This window comes from Nycticebus coucang, chromosome 1 (assembly GCF_027406575.1).
Source record: "Nycticebus coucang isolate mNycCou1 chromosome 1, mNycCou1.pri, whole genome shotgun sequence".
Taxonomy (NCBI): Eukaryota; Metazoa; Chordata; class Mammalia; order Primates; family Lorisidae; genus Nycticebus; species Nycticebus coucang.
In genome coordinates this window covers 32,690,917-32,708,610 of record NC_069780.1, presented here as the reverse complement: position 1 = coordinate 32,708,610, position 17,694 = coordinate 32,690,917, and the positions used below count along the sequence as shown (strand labels likewise).

The 17,694-nt window shown below is 36.5% G+C and overlaps 2 protein-coding genes across 5 annotated transcripts in view; one reads left to right on the top strand and one right to left on the bottom strand.

Annotated features, from left to right (window-relative positions):
- TET2 (tet methylcytosine dioxygenase 2) overlaps positions 1-17,694 on the bottom strand; it is a 135,828-nt gene that overhangs the window by 97,176 nt on the left and 20,958 nt on the right. The gene's annotated exons all lie outside the window — the stretch shown is intronic.
- Positions 1-17,694, top strand: part of LOC128590168 (uncharacterized) — a 58,820-nt gene that overhangs the window by 20,621 nt on the left and 20,505 nt on the right. The window lies entirely within an intron of this gene.

Here is a 17,694-nt window from a genome sequence, read left to right as displayed (position 1 = left end):
AATAAAAATAGATAAAATTATTGAATGCATTCTAAGTCATTTAATCTCCGAAATACTACCAGTTGTGTACCTTAGCACACTCGGTGGGTGGCAGGACCTCCAGAGTCCATGCTCTCATTCAATATGCTTCTTGGCCTCCACAGGCAAATAGGAGATTCAGTGGAAAAAAAAAAAAAAAAATTCATTTTGGTGAAAGAGGAATAATTCTATATTTCAAACCTTAAGATCAGGAACTTTAAAAAAAAAATGAAAAAACTTCTCTGAAAACAAGTCACTACCTAAAATGTATATGTATAGCAATACAAATGATGTACCTTGTATAGGTACATCTTGGGCTTTAAATGCCTTCTCTTTTTGGTAGATGGATCCATCATTGATCAAATCTCATCGAAATATGTCCAATACAAACAGGTTCATCATGGTGGATCTAGTCCCTCCCTTTCCTTTTGGGATACTAAAACACCTTCACTGCATGTTTCTTCAAAGATTCCCAGCAACAGATGTTTCCTTCCTGTTGAAATGCTGCCTGGGTTCCTTCTCTGCTTGATGTGACTCTCCTCCACATTTAGATGGGCTCAGACTGGAGTTCACAGAACAGCAGGTTACTGACCTCAGCAGATATGCCCGCAAAATGTTTCTTCTCCCATTACACACACACACACACACACACACTTCTCTATAAGTAAATGATCTCAACGGTACAGGGCCTAAAGGGAAGTATTATTTCAGAACGTCAGTTACTTGGCAGCAATGATTGTTCTACTATTAATGTTTAAAAGAAAAATCACTACATAGTAGTTAAAGCTCTCAGAAGAAAATTAAAGACCTCCTGTGTATTTACTTCCTGCTCCTCCTAACACCAAGTGGTGACTCCCAAGGAAGAATCAGAAAGTGTTTGCAGAACAAATTCCACTAACATAAAAACAAATATACACCACACAAGGTTGATTTCAATCAACCGTCTTTATGGAACTAGAATTGCCAAACAAAGCTGAAATATTAACCACCAGTTATATTGTGTAGTATAGTATTCCCATCGCATAAAGAGATTATTTAAGAACCAAACATAAGAGGTACTAGAATAAATTCACTTAGCATTGGGTGTGGATTACCAGATCAATTTATATAATTTCCAGAAACAAACAAAAAAAGCTGTGAGAAAATAGATATTTTTAAAATCATATGTATTTTTTAGAACCAAGATGGTAAACCCACATTGGAAGAGAATATCAAATGAAAAGCAGAAAAACTGCATCAATTTCTGAAATGTGAGCATTTCTACAACACTCTGACACTCTTGCTAATTAATACTTGACCTGTTGTCAGAGACTGCACCAATGAAGGGTGTAGAATCTATAATTCACCACATGTAGTTGTCATTCCCAATACCCAGGCACTTGAGGTTCTCCTTGAACAAATCACATAGTGCAGGAAAAAAAAGGGGGGCTAAAGGGGAGGAAAGAGATAAAAGTAGCTTGCACTGATTTTGATGTTTCATTTGTCAGTTCCTTTTTCTTTTCTTTCTTTTTTTTTTTTTTTTTTTTGAGGCAAGAGTCTCACTCTGTCACCCAGGGTAGAGTGTGTGGTGTCATAGCTCAGAGCAACCTCAAACTCTTGGGCACAAGTGATCCTATTGCTTCAGCCTCCCAAGTAGCTGGGACTACCCACCACAACACCTGGCTATTTTTAGAGATGGGGTCTTGCTCTTACTCAGGGCGGTCTTGAACTCCTGAGCTCCAGCAATCCACCAGCCTCAGCCTCCCAGAGTGCTAAGATTATAGGCCTGAGCCACTGCCCCCGACCACTTCCTTCATTCCTGCCACGAAAAACTTCAAATGGAAGTACTGGTCATTGTATCTGTATGGCTAACTGCAGGAAAATAATGCTATGAATCTGAATCTCAGAAGAACTTCTCTCTCCTGTAAGTCCTATAAACTTACAAGTAAACTAAGGAGGTAGGCAGATAGAAGAGACACCAAAGCACAAATCAATCTCAGGTGCTAATTCTGACTTTAATCCTCCATAGCCTCATGAACTTGAGCTGATCACTTAAGGAAAGTGAGGACTAGAGAAGTCTCTAAAATGTTAAGCTGTATTATTATACTTAGCTTCAAGGCTTATGAGTCTATAAATTTCATACTGTCTAATTTGATACCCCAAATTTATCATATATAAGAAAAAGTTACTGTACAAATGAATAAGGTGTAAAATAGGGGCAAAATTATACCAATAAGATTACTCTGATTAGTGGGTGGTGCCTGTGGCTCAGTGAGTAGGTTGCTGGCCCCATATACTAAGGGTGGTGGGTTCGAACCTGGCCCCGGACAAACTGCAACAAAAAATAGCCGGGTGTTGTGTGGGCGCCTGTAGTCCCAGCTACTTGGGAGGCTGAGGCAAAAAAGAATCTCCTAAGCCCAAGAGCTGGAGGTTGCTGAGAGCTGTGATGCCATAGCACTCTACTGAGGGTGACAGAGTGAGACTCTGTCTCTAAAAAAAAGATTACTCCAATTAGAATGCACATATGATATTAAAACATTACAGACAATACTCCTTAAATTGTAATCAATTACAATTGATAATCACAATGTTCATTGCTGATTTCAAAACAATTTTCACAACATACATTCTATTCCTTTAAATTTAGTAATTTCATATTTCAAAGTGACATCATGGATTCTTGAGAGTAATGACTAGATTTTGTTTCACTTAGACTGAATTGCTAGTTGCATCCATTTATAAAAGTCATACATTGAGGATCAATAACCCAGTAGACTATGCCTCTTAAAAACTGCTTCAAATATATAAAATTAACCTAAATATTTTTAAAAGGAGCTCATTTTTCATATTTTTTTGGGGAAAGTATGAGGCATATATTAACCCTGCCTTACAACTTTTTTCAAGATGGACGAGAAGTAAAAGGATCAATTCTTTTTTTTTTTAATTTATTTTTTATTGTAAAATCATAGCTGTGTACATTTGTGCAATCAAGGGGTACAATGTGCTGGTTTCATATACAATCTGAAATATTCTCATCAAACTGTTCAACGTAGCCTTCATGGGAGGATGAATTCTTAAATCAATTATGTTATAAATTATTCATAGTCCAAAGAATATCTTCACGTAAGGATGTTGAAAGTCATATGACTATGAGTTAAGGTTTAAGGATATTATATTAATATGATCAATACAAACATCCAAGGAGCAATTATAAAAATCCTAACGTTTGATGAGATTGCAAACTATAGAAAATGAAATTTAACTACATTGATCTGTCACTATTTTAGTGAACAAGTCCTTCAATAACAACAATATGTACGTTTTTATACTAAAAATGTAAAGAAAATTTCATCAATCCTATTTCCAATAAGAAGACAAAAGAGAATTTACAAAAAGATCTCAAAAGATATAAGAAAACTCCGGGGTTATATTTACCTAGATTATGTTTTAAAATTACACATTTAGAAAATCTGGAAGTGGCATTGATATGACATAAAATACTTTTGTGATAAGGTATTATTAAAAGTAGTAAACATCAAGTTAAGATGAATAGATGTCTCTCTTGTGACACAGTAGTGATAATGAAAATATTTAGCAGCTGGCGTGTTAAAGCATGGACAAAATGCTGAGGGAGGGTCCCAGAGCCACCTGCAGTCCCTATCGTATTTTAGTTGCAGGACTGCAGGAAGGTCCAGGGAGCCATGGAGAAGGGAGCCATGGCAGCTTAGGAGCACAGCACGACCAGTACGTTGGAAATATTTCAGTGATCATGAGCACAGTCACACTCATGTGCACCTGCCACGTTATTAGCTCTGGTTGTTTGTATGATTCTTAAACAAGGGATTAAAAAAAGGCATTAAGCCATTATTACAAGTCTCTGCAAATCTGTCACTTGTTATTGGAAAAAATGTAACTATTAACTTAGGCTGTAGCTAAAAAACAACATAATGGGGAAATATGGTAAAAGAAATAAAAATTTAAAGATGAACCATTTCCACATTTTGAAAATTATACAGAAAAATTATATGAAATATATTTGATATTAAAATTATGTAAAAATGAAAGTATAAAGTTAAGCTTTTATGTGAGAACCAAGATGATAAAATTCAAAGATACTTCTCACTAAGTAAAGAAGATATATAGTATAAAAAGCTGTAAATTCGATCACACTTCAGGTTGGGGAGTCATATAAGTGAGAAATCCAAACGAATATTTTTATAATAATTTAGTGACTTTTTCAGAAAAAGTAATTATCATCATATTACACTGAATTTCCATGTCTTCAATTTCCTGCAAAAGGTGTATATTGCTACTTACATAAGCACATCATAATACTGAAGAAATAGTAATAAACATGTGGTGTAATGTTGCAGATGTAGGAGATGGTTTGACTCTACCGCATGTTTAAAAAGTGTTCTAAACCCCCCCTTTTTTTATTTGCTAACTCTTCTAGGTACAATGTCTGAATCTAAAGAGAGCAGGAATTTGTTGTTGTTGATCATCCTGTGTTGAAAGGGATTAAAGTTACCTAGCAACCTCTGTGTTGTAGAAACCAAAATAAAAGAAGTTGGTTGTCTATCACCAGTTCTTCTAAAATAGAAGAGTTCAAGTAGAAAAGCACTATTTATGCTATGGTGCTCTGACACACATCCTTCATCACATACAAAGTAAAAATCATCAGGAAATTTCTAGGAAAAGGAAACTCATTGAAAAGCACATTAACTGTCAATAACTTGAGAATTTACAAGCCACTACTATACATACATACACACACACACACACACACACGCGCGCGCACACACACACACACGAGGTCTGACAATTAAGTTCACAAATTCATCCTAGAAAAAGTGCTGCCTATCTCATGACTGAATATCGCTATGGTCACTTTGGAAGGACTCTCCTTGGGAAGCTAAGCGCTAAAATCCTCACCTCGTCCACCCTTCAAAGGAATTTTAGAACTCTTTTTCTGAATGGTCACCAGAGCCGTTGTCATACTATCCTTGATGTCCTGAATGTCATTAAAATGTCTTCCTTTCAATATTTCCTTTATCTTTGGGTAAAGGAAAAAACTCACTGGGGGCCAGATCAGGTGAGTAAGGAGGGTGTTCCAATACAGTTACTTTTCACGGGCTAACCCTCCCTCACAGACAGCGCTGTCTGGGCTCCTTCAGCACCATTCTTGCCATTCTCATGCCAAGATTTTCAGTTAAGATTTTCCCAATTATTTCTCTATTGCTGTTTACTTGGTCTGCTGTGCTTCTCATCATCAGCTGACAATTGTGATGCACAGTGAATGAATTTTTATAATGTTTTGTCATTACCAGCCACCCTGACTTCTTCCTCAGTGTCACTTTCTCTCTCAGAAAATGTTCAACCCTTTTGTACACTGCTGTTTTCCTGATGGTATTATCCCTATAAACTTGGATTAATATGCCCTTGATTTTACTTCCACTCTTACCAAGTTTAACAAGAAATTTAATGTTTGTTCGTTGCTCTAATTTAAGCTCTGACACTCTTGCCACTGCACACAAAAACGCCTAACAACTATAAACAAATGCCACTCAGCAAGATAACTGCTATGTGTTGACACAAACTCAGCTTGAGACACTGATTTACCAGAGTTATGAAATCTTCCAAGTTGTTTGTACGTGCTGCCAACGTAAGCACACAGTGGCAAGTGCAAAAACTTAATTGTCTGACCTTGAACATACCCATACTCCAAAAAAAATAAATTAAATAAATATCAAAAACAAAAGACATGGCCATAGAGTGTATGAATTGTAGCTTAGAAAGAGGGATTGTGTAAAGAAAACTCTGTTAAGAGCTTTAAAACAGTCTAGGTAGAAATATAAATGAGCATAATAATGATAGAATCAGAGACTTTATTTTTAAACTTGCTTTTATAGGGCCAAAGAATGAAGATTAAACTAGGACAGGAGGTAATTAAGTAAAGCACCTTCAACATACAGAAATAAATGTGAGAATTTGAATTATAAGAAATTATAAAGGTCAGTATCACACAGAATATAAAATAGTGTTTGTTGTTATGAGATAGAGAGGTAAATGATAGGGAATATTTACATTTTTAGGAAGTTTTTTAAGTATCAGATACTAGTGAATATAAAATAAGCTCTAAAATAAAAAAAGTACAAATTTAGCTCCCCAGTAAAACAAATATGTAACTTACAAAACAGCTCAATAATTACAGAACATGTATGCATATGTTATATACATTTATAAGAGCAGAGAACAATAGGCAATTGTATTTTCCTCAAGGTATTAATAACAGATTTTAAAATATGAGGAAGTATTTTTAGACTATGAAGCAATAAAATCACCATTTTAAAGTCATCCTTGAGCAAAGTAGAGTTTGACAAAAAGAAGTCACCAAGTCTGCCTTTAGATAGAAAGGCCTGCCTGGAAACACCCTTCCTGCCATGCTGACCCAGGTTCACAGGCCATGGACCGTCTATACTCAGAATCTTGTCCTTGATTTTAGCTGAGAACCTAAGTGAAGGCTGAAACATGTAACTTCTTACAGTTGGAGATGTAAAGTGTTATTTCAAGGAAAGGTCAATTGTCAGATGACCAGAAAGACCTACTAACTCTTTTATCCTTCCAAGAATCAACCCATAAAAGAAGGAAAGGGAAATAAACAAATCAATAACTATTTAGTATACGCATGTTATTTCATCTCAGTAGGCATTAAAAAACAGATATTCTGCATGCTAAAATAATGTCTTTCCTCTTGGGGAAGATGAGTAACACTAAAGAACCTAATAGTGGGAGATAAACTTGAGCATGTCTCACTAGGATTGCAGCTGTTTACAGGACCTCTCTGTAGACAGTCTTCCCGTGGGATGTCAATCTTCCCTCTAACAAGTGCCACTGAAATGACTTAACACTCTAGGTTTATGCCAGGTCAGGGTACACAGATCACCTCCTGAACCATGAATGAAGTCATGCATTGTCAGAAAGCAGAGGAGAGGTGACATAAATCATCTAAGTGTAATAGCTGACTACAAACAACTTTCTATTATAAGCACTCATTTCTCAAATGATGAGGATATATACCCTTCATTTTTGAAGGATAAACAAAGGGGAGAATCCTCAAATAAAATCAAATAAGACTTTTCCATCAGAATGCTCTGAGAAAGAGTATAGAGCCTGTAGATAAATGAATGTGGCGTGTAGCCTTGAAAGTATCATTGACATTGAATAAAGGCAAGTGAATTGTGCCCAGCTATCTCTTGGGTATCTCTTATCACGTCCTCTATTTGCCTTTTAATGAAAAATTCATTTTAATTCTTCCTTGTGAGGAAGGCTGTGGCCAATTAAGAGTCTGGGTTAGCTAGGCAAGGTGGCTCACACCTGTAATCCTAGTACTTTGGGAGGCTGAGGTGGGTGGATTGTTTGAGCTCAGGAGTTCAAGACCAGCCTGAGCAAGAGCAAGACCCCTGTCTCTACGAAAAATAGAAAAAAAACTAGCTGGGCACTGTGGCAGACACCTGTAGGCCCAGCTATTTTGGAAGCTGAGGCAAGAGGATCTATTGAGCATAAGCGTTTGAGGTTGCGGTGATCTATGATCACATCATGCCACTCTAACTGGGTGAGGAAGGAAGGCGGGAGGGAGGGATGGAGCCTGTCCCCATACTACCCTCCTTGTCTTCATTAGCTTACTGATGTGATGGACTACAATCTGATTTTAAATATTGAACTAGTCTTGCATACCTCAGACAAATCCCACTTAATTATCATGTGTTATTCTTTTGACTCATTGTTAGATTGGACTTACTAATATCTGGTAAGAATTTTCACATGTATGTTCATAGGAGGTATTGGTCTGTGGTTTTTTTTTTTTGTTTGTTTGTTTAGAGACAGAGTCTCACTTTATTGCCTTCTGCCCCCGGTAGAGTGCCGTGGTGCCACAGCTCACAGAAACCTCCAACTCCTGGGCTTAAGTGATTCTCTTGCCTCAGCCTCCCAAGTAGCTGGAACTACAGGTGCCCACCACGTCTGGCTATTTTTTGTTGTTGTTGTTGCAGTTTGTCTGGGGCTGGGTTTGAACCCTCTACCCTCGGTATATGGGGCCGCCAGTGAGCCACAGGCACTGCCTGATTATCTTTGTTTGTGAGGAATTTGTCTGGTTTTAGTATTAAAATAACACTGGCCTCATAGAATAGGCTGTGAAGTATTTCCTATGCTCTGCCTTTTGAAAAAGATGGTAGAGAATTGGTACTTATGCTTCATTAAATGTCTGGCAGAATTTCACCAGTAAGCCCATCTGGGTCTCTAGTGCTTTCTATATTGGAAGGTTATTAATTACTAATTCAATTCCTTAAGTGGACATAGGCCTATTGAGATTATCCATTCTTACTGTGTGACTAATGACAAGTTGGGTCTTTCAATGAATTGATCCATTTCATCTAAATTATAAAATTTATGGGCATAGATCTGCAAACATTATTCCGTTATTATTCTTTTATGTCCAGGTGATCTGCAGTTATTGATTATATTGAACTTTTCAAAGAAAAGGTTTGGCTTTCTTGATTTTCTTTACTGACTTTCTGTTTTCTATTTATATTTCTGCTATAATTTTAATTATTTCTTTTCTTCTGGTTACTTTAGATTAATTTTGTTCTTTTCTTCTTGTCTCCTAAAATTAAAGTTAAGATTATTGATTTTTAGATCTGTATTTGATGCTATAAACGTCCCTCTACGTAATCCTGTCATTACATTCCACAAACTTTGGTATGTTTTCATTTTCCCTTAGCTCAAAATAGGTTTTCCTTAATCTTAAGAATTCATCTTTGAACCTAGTTAATCTCCAAGTATGTGGGAGGACTTTCCAGCTATCTTTCTATTCTTGATTTCTACTTCAATTCCATTGTGGTCTAAGAGCTGATATTGTATAATTTCTATTATTTTAAATTTGTTCAGGTATGTTTTATGTACTAGAATGTGTCTGTCTTGGGGAACATTCCATGTGATCTGCAAAAGAATATGTAATCTGCTGTTGATAGATGAGGTGGTCTATAGATATTAATTATATCCAATTGATGGATGGAGCTATTGAGTTTAACTACGTTCTCAGTCACTTCTGCCTGCTGGATTTTTCTTATGGAATGGTGTTAAAGTTTATTCCTGATAACTTTCCTTGCTCAAAGTACATTCTGTCTGAAATTAATATGTATAACTACTACCAGCTCGGCATCGGTAGCACAGGGGTTATGGCGGCAGCCAGGTACATGGAGGCTGGCGGGTTCGAACCTGGCCCAGGCCTGTTAAACGACAACTGCAACGAAAAATAGCCAGGTGTTGTGGTGAGCATCTGTAGTCCCTGCTACTTAGGCTGAGACAAGAGAATCACTTAAGCCCAGGAGTTTGAGGTTGCTGTGAGCTGTGACACCATAGCACTTTACCCAGGGTGACATAGTGAGACTCTGTCTAAAAAAAAAAAAAACAAGTATAACGACTTTTGCTTTTCAGTTTAAATCTACATGTGTTTTTATATGTAAAACAGGTTTCCTACAGACAGTTCTGACAATTTCTGCCTTTCAATTCTTATATTTAGACCATTTCCGTTTAAGGTGACTATTGACAGAGATGGATTCGTATCTACCACAGTTGTTACTATTTTCTTATCTTTGCCTTGTTTGTCGTTTCTTTTTTTTTTGTAGTTTTTGGCCGGGGTGGGTTTGAACCCACCACCTCCAGTATATGGGGCTGGTGCCCTTACTCCTTGAGCCACAGGTGCTGCCCTATCATTTCTATTTTTGTCTTCCACACTTTACTGCCTTTGGGGGTTTTAGTTGAGTGTTTTATCTGAATCCTTTTTTCCTGCCTAGAATATCAATTATACTTTTTTTCCTTGGTATTCTAGGGTTTGCAACAGACATTCACAACTAACCCAAGTCCATTTTCAAATAACACTATACTGCTTCACGGGTAATGAAAGATTCTTGTAATAACAAAATATTTCTATTAATCCTGTGTCTTTTATCATTGTCACTCATTTCATTTACACAGAAGTATACCTAGCCACATCTAAAACATACAAAATCAAATATATTGTTGCAATTTTGAACAAACTCGTGTTAGATTAATTGAAATAATATTTTCATTTTACCTTCATGTGTTCATTTTTCTGATGTTCTTCCTCTCTTCATGTAGATCTGAGTTTCTAACCTCTATATTTTAGTTCTCTCTGAAGAATTTCTTGTAACATTTTTTGCAAGAGTGGGCCATGGGCAACGAAATCCCTCAATTTTTATTTGTCCACGAGTCTTTATATCTCTCCTTCACTTCTGAAGGATTATTTCGTAGGGTACAGAATTTTATGTTTTTGGCTTCATTTCTCTCAACATTTTAAATGTTTCCCTCCACTGTCATCTGACCTGAATGACGTATGAGGACAAATCAAATGTAAATGTAATTCTTATCTTGGCTTCTCTCTAGGTATTTTTTTCCTTCTGGCTTATTTCAGTATCTTTGCTTTTAATTTTCTGAGTTTGATTATGCTATACCCATGCACAGTTTTCCTGGGTGTTGATCTTTCTTGGTATTGTCTGGGCATCCCCACGCTGTGATTTGATGTGTGACTTTCAGGAAGCACTGCGATAGCTTCTGGTTCCTTTCTATCTTTTTCTGGTCTGACCAGCGTGTCTATGCTTGTCTTTTCCACCTTCCCTGCAGTTCTTGAATATTCTGAGAGTTTTTTCCTAGTATTTCTTCTTTTTGCTTTTTAGTTTTCAAAGTTTCTATTATCACATCCTTAAGTTCAGAGACTCTTCTCTGCCATTTCTAGTGTACTGATGAGCCCATCCCAGGCATTTTTCACCATTTTTTTTTTTATACCATTTGATCTCCAGCATTTTTCAGTTGGAGGTTTCACCTGTTATTATCATCTGCTCTGTACAGAGCAGATTGATAATAGATAAAAGATAATAGAAAAAGTCTACTTTTCCTATTAAAGCTGAGATATTAATCATATTTATTTGAAAAAAATTCCTAGTCTGATAATTTAAATATTATTGCCATATCTGATTCTGTTTCTGATGCAGTTCAGAGTCTTCTAATTTTTTTTTTGGGGGGGGGCCTTCTGGCATGCCTTATAAGTTTTTGCTTGAATAAAAAACATACTAGGTAAAAGAAACAGCTGTAAATAAACCTTTAGTAATGTAGTAGTAAGATGTGGGGAAAGGGAAGCATTCTGTAGTCCTATGATTTGGTCTCACTCTTACGGTGGGACTGAGCCTCTCTCTGGACTAGGAACTTCAGTGCTTCTCGGTTCCCTCCCAGTAAGGGGCCAGCACGGCTTCAGGGGTCTGAAGTTGTGTATTTTCCTTTGCCTACACAGAAAGCTACAAGGGGCCTGGAGTTTGGTATGCCCCTTCCTCTAGTAGGTTGGACTCTGATAAAACGTCAGAAGTTTAGGCTCTGGTAAATAGTTCTTTGTTGGCTTTAAGTCCAGCAAAATGCTCTGGCCTATTTCAGTTTGGCTTCTTTTCCCCTCCCCTGATAGAAGCACGGGGGAATTTCCTCCTATATTCACTATGAGGACCTGGTAGTGCTCAGGCTCCAGCAGGGAAACCTCATAAACGTGTGGGCCTCCCCAAGACTGGGTGCCTCTGGAATTTTCTCTCTCAGACTTGTCCACTCTGAGCTTCCCGCAACTTCTGAACTTAAGTTCAGAATATTTCTCCCTAGCAATGGCTCACATGAAGGTTCTCCTTGTGGGGTTTGGCTTTGGTGATTTGTGATCCTCTGTATCTGTCTATCTCTCCAGTATTTGAGGCAGGACTTTGCTCTATGACCTCACTTCTCCGACAGATCTAATGGAGTTGTTTATTTTTCATTTTATTCAGCTCTTTACTTATTCTTTGGATGGAGCGGTAGCTTCTAAGCTCCTTACATGCTAGAATGGAAACTGGAAGTTTCAGTATTTCTGAAAGAGTTTTGGGGGTGCCTCTCGCTTCTCTTTATTTTCTTTTTTACTTTTTAACTGCATGCAATCCTAGAAATATATCAAGTTTTCTCTTCTAAATATATCATAGGAAATACTAGTGACAAGAAATTCTGTGATCATGGTGGGCTGTTTCTCAAAAATGGTTTTTATTTGTAATGCACAAATAACCCCACGTATTTCTTTACAAAAAAATACTGCTGTCCAGGTGCAGTGGCTCATGCCTATAATCCCAGCACTCTGGGAGGCCAAGGTCAGGGGGCTGCTTGAGCTCAGGAACTTGAGACTAGCCTAAGCAAAAGTTAAGACCTCATTTCTATAAATAAATAAATAAAATAGAAAAATTAGCCTAGCATGGTGGTGCACCTGTCCCAGCTATCCCAGCTACTTGGGAGGCTGAGGTAGGAGGGTCTCTTGACCCCTAGGAGTTTTTGAGGTTGCAGTGAGATACAATGATGATACCACAGAACTCTGTGTGGGATGACAGTAAAACTGTATCTCAAAAAACAAAACAATAAGAAAGGCACTGACAAAATACCTTCTGCAGCCTAGGATAGACTTATCAAAATCATACATGTATTGGCCATTTTTAAATTGTGATATCCTTAAAATATTGTTCAAATATAAAGTATTGTCATAGAACAAATTGAGGTTGTGGGTGAAAATAATATTAGTATATTAAGTCATAATGACATTAGGTTATTAAGTATGAAATGTTCCATTTCATTAAGTATTAAGTTTGACAGTTGCTATGTCTGACATTTTACTTTGACACCTTTATTTTTCTTTTTATTGTGAAGGTATGTCCTCATTATTTTAAGCACATGATTTGGCTTGTGATTATCTTTCAAAAAATTTTTAGCTTAATTCTTATAAAACCATGAATAAGTCAAAAATTCATGTTATTTTCAATTATGAGTTCTGTCACGAAACAATGCAGAGCAGATAGCTCAAAATACCAGTGACGTGCTTGGCAAGGACGTGGCAAAGGAGCACACAGTATGTCAGTGGTTTGAAATGTTCTGTTTTCAAACCCGAGGACGACCTGAAACCGAGGAGGATAATGGTGAGCTGAAAGCTGTGGTGAAGCAAATGCATCTCAACACATGAATCAGTAGCGATGTTTGATTTTGATGTTACTATTTCAATAATATTAGACCTTCCGAAACAAACTGGCCAGGTAAGGAAGCCAGATAGATGTGTTCTGCATGTGTTAAATGAGCGTCAGAAGAGAAGTAGTCTTGACGCTTGCCTTTCGTTGTTGTCACAATGTAAAAGTGAACCATTTCTACACCACACTGTACGTGCAATGAAAATGGATTCTTTTTGATAATCATAAATGTTCGGCACAATGATTGGATAAAGATGAAGTGCTGAAACACAGTCCAAAACTGATACTCATCCAAAAATGCTAATGCTTGCTGTTTAGTGGTCCAGCGCTGGATTACCCACCATAGCGTCATGAAACCTGGTCAATTGATTTACAGCTAATCGATTATCTACTACAACTAATTGGACCACATGATGAGGATGCTTGTGGTTAAGCAGCTGAGATTGGTCGATACAGACAGGTGAATCCTCTTGCAAGACAATGCTTGAACATGTTGCACAGAAAATGTTGCTTAAACTATAGAAGCTCGACTTGGAATCTCTGTCATCCACAGTACTTACCAGACTCTGCACCATTTGACCACCACTTCTTCAGGCTCTGGACCACTTCTTACAAAGAAAATGTTCAATTCTAACAAGCACTTCTTCAGGCTTTGGACCACTTCTTGCAAAGAAAATGTTCAATTCTCAACAAGCTGTGGAAAACTCTTTTTGCAACTTCATCATCATTTACTCTCCAGGTTTCTTCTCTGCTGGCATACCCAAGCTACTCCTAAGATGACAAAACTGTGTTGATGGTTTAGGCGTACACTTTCACTAATTATACTACCTCTTAGAATAAGCTAAGTTTTTGATTTAAAATCAGACCTTTCATATTTAATGACCTAATAATTATTTTGTCTACACATACATTGACATGGAGATCTATGTTTTTTGAAGTCATTACTACCTACTATTAAAAACCACACATACTGTTTTTCATGCATGGGTAAAATACTTTATATTTCCTTATATAATACCACTACCTTTAGTTAATATTTTATTAAAATGAAATCCTGAAGAAATCTCAAGATTTTCCCTAAAGAATATTAATCTCCATTGGATTATAATTTATTTATATATCACTTTGTTAACAGGAGTTCTCCTATAGATATTAGCCTGATTTTGCAGATGTTTTAAGCTACATAGCTGGACTCTCTGGTCTGCATTCATTAAGGAGAAGAGAAAGTAAATCACAAATCCTTTTGAATTCTTAGCTATCTGACATTTATTAATAAGACTGAATTTTTTCTTAAAAGATTAAGGAGTAAGCACTTTGGTTACAGTAAAGGGCCATTTTATGCACACTTCCCTCTTAGAAACTAAAGACAGGTAAACTTTTTATACTTTATATTGGCAAGTATGTGTGAATTTCCTCTTAAGAACAAAATTTGTATTCTTATGAGTTCTGAGAAGCAAAATCTTTTCCACATCTTATACTCCCTGAGGGAATATTTAAAGTTTGGTTTATGGAAATGAGACTGAAGTAACATTGTTTTCTGCTCTGCAAGAGAAGCAGTTATCACTGCATAGCAAGAGTAGCAGCATAGACAAGTTAGAAAAAGCTATTAATTGCCCATGCCCATTTCATTACCAAAAATATATCATCTCCTAGAAGACTTCTGATACATACTTTTTCCTTGCTAAAAATTTGTCTTCATAAGTTAGGAAAAGTGAATCAGTTAATCAGTTTTAAGACCACTCATATTCTTATAGTATAAGAAACATTATACAACAACAAAAAAAGAAAACTACAGACCAACATCACTTATAAATATAGATACAAAAGTCCTAGCAAGTTGTATTCAGGTGGACATTAAAAAAAAAAAAAAAAAGTGTCACCATGACCAGGTAGGCGTCATCCCAGGGATACACAGATGCTTTAATCTACACAAATCTATAAATGTGATACACCACATAAATATTAACAGAAACAAATACAAGGACTATATCATCCTCTCAATAGATGCTGAAGAAGCACTTGGCAGATTCAGGACCGTTTTGGGCTAAGAACTTTTATTTATTTATTTATTTGTATTGTTGGGGATTCATTAAGGGTACAGGTTACACTGATTGCATTTGTTAGGTAAAGTCCCTCCCTCTTATAACTGTGTCCCACCTCCAAGAGGTGTGTCACACACCATAACCCCGTACCCTCCTCACTCCTTCCCTCTCTCTGCTACCCCATTCCCCCAGCCCCTACCATATACGAGGTCATCAATTGTCCTCACATCAGAATTGAGTACATTGGATTCTTGCTTCTCCATTCTTGCGATTATTACTTTACTTAGAATAGAATTACTTAGAATTATTCTTTACTTAGAATAATGTGTTACAATTCCATCCAGGTTAATACAAAAGATGTAAAGTCTCCATCTTTTCTAGCAGCTGAATAGTATTCCATGATATACATATAGCACAGATTGTTAATCCATTCCCAGATTGATGGGTATTTAGGTTGTTTCCCCAGTTGGGCAATTGTAAATTGAGCTGCAATAAATAGTCTAGTGCAAATGTCCTTATGATAAAATGATTTTTTTTCTTCCGGGTAGATACCCAGTGATGGTGGGATAAGAACTTTTAACACAATAGGCATAGATGGAACATACCTCAAAATTATAAAAGCCATGACAAACCCACAGCCAACTTTACATTGAACAGGGACAAACTGAGAGCATCATGTTTGGAACTGGAACCAGACTGGGTTGCCCACCACTTCTATTTAACATAGTGGTGGAAGTCCTAGCCAGAGCAATCAGGCAAGTGAAGGAATTCCAGGGTGTCCAAATGGAGAAAGAGAAGGTCAAACCATCATTCTTTGCTATTATGATCTTGTATCTAGAAAACCCCAAAGATTCTGCCAAGAAATTCCTGGAATGGATAAATTCAGCATAGACTCAGGTTACAAAAATCAATGTGCACAATCCAGTAGCATTCCAATATGCCAACAATAGACAAGCTGAGAATCAAGTCCAAGCCTCAATACCTTTTACAATAGCAACAAAGAAAATAAAATACCTAGGAATATATTTAACCAAGGAGATGAAAGACTTCTACAGGGAAAACTATAAAACACTGAGGAAGGAAATCATAAAGGATGTAAACAAATGGAAAAACATATCATGCTCATGGATCAGCAAAATCAACATCATTAAAACGTCTATCCTACCCAGAGTGATTTATAGATTCAATGCAATCCTCATTAAAATAAAACATAATTTTTCACAGATATAGAAAAAATAATTCTGTGCTTTGTATGGAACCAGATAAGACTTTGTATACCCAAAAGAATCTTAAACAAAAAGAACAAATTGGGAACCATCAATTTTCCAGACTCCAAGCTATACTATAAGGCTATATTATAACTAAAACAGCATGGTACTGGCACACAAAGATAGATATAGACTAATGCATCAAAGCAGAATGCAAATATAAAACCATTCTCATATTGCTAGCTGATCTTTCACAAAGTACACAAAAACATGTAATGGTGCTGGGAAAACTGGATAGCCACATGCAGAAGACTGAAACAGGATTCTCAACTCTTAGCACTCACAAAAATTAATTCATGATAGGTAACAGACTTAAACCTAAGGCATAACAATATAAGAATTCTGGAAGAACATGTTGGGAAAACTCTTATATAAGACACTGGCTTAGGCAAAGAATTTATGAATAAGACCCAAAAAGAAATCACAGCAATAATAAAAATAGATAAATGAGACCTGATCAAATTAAAAAGCTTTGGCACAGTCAAGGAAACAACAGAGCAAATAAACAAAATGGAAGAAAATATTTGCATGCATCCAACAAAGAGCTAATAACCAGAATGCATAAAGAACTCAAGCAAATCGGTAACAAAAAAAATCAAACAATCTTGTTTAAAAAGTCAGCAGACATAAAACTTCAAAAGAAGATAGACTAGTGGACAACAAACATACAAAAAAATGCCCAATATTTCTAATCATCAGGCAAATGCAAATCAAAACCACAATGAAATATCACCTAACTCCAGTAAAAATGGCTTTTATCTAAAAGTCCCAAAACAACAAATGGTGGCATGGATGTGGAGAGATAGGGACACTTATAAACTGTTGATGGGACTGCAAACTAGTAAAACCTCTATGGAAAGTAGAATGGACACCTGGAAGAATTAAAAGTATACCTATCATTTGATCCAGAAATCCCACTATTGGGTATTTACCCAAATACCTAGTATTAAAAAGATACCTGCACACAAATATTTATAGCAGCATAATTTATAATTGTGAAGATGTAAAAACAACACACATACCCATCAATACATGAGTAGATTAATAAAATGTGGCATATATATATATATGTATATATATACCATGGAGTACTACTCAGCCATAATAACAACAAAAAAATGGTGAGCTAATAGCTTTTGTATTAACCTGGATGGAACTAGCGACCCTTCTTCTAAGGAAAAGTATCACAAGAATAGATAAACACTCCCACATACCGATAAATCAGAAGTAATTGATCAACACTTATGTGCACATATGGAAATAGGACTCATTGGAAATCAGATGGGAGGGGAGGAGGGGATGTGTAAA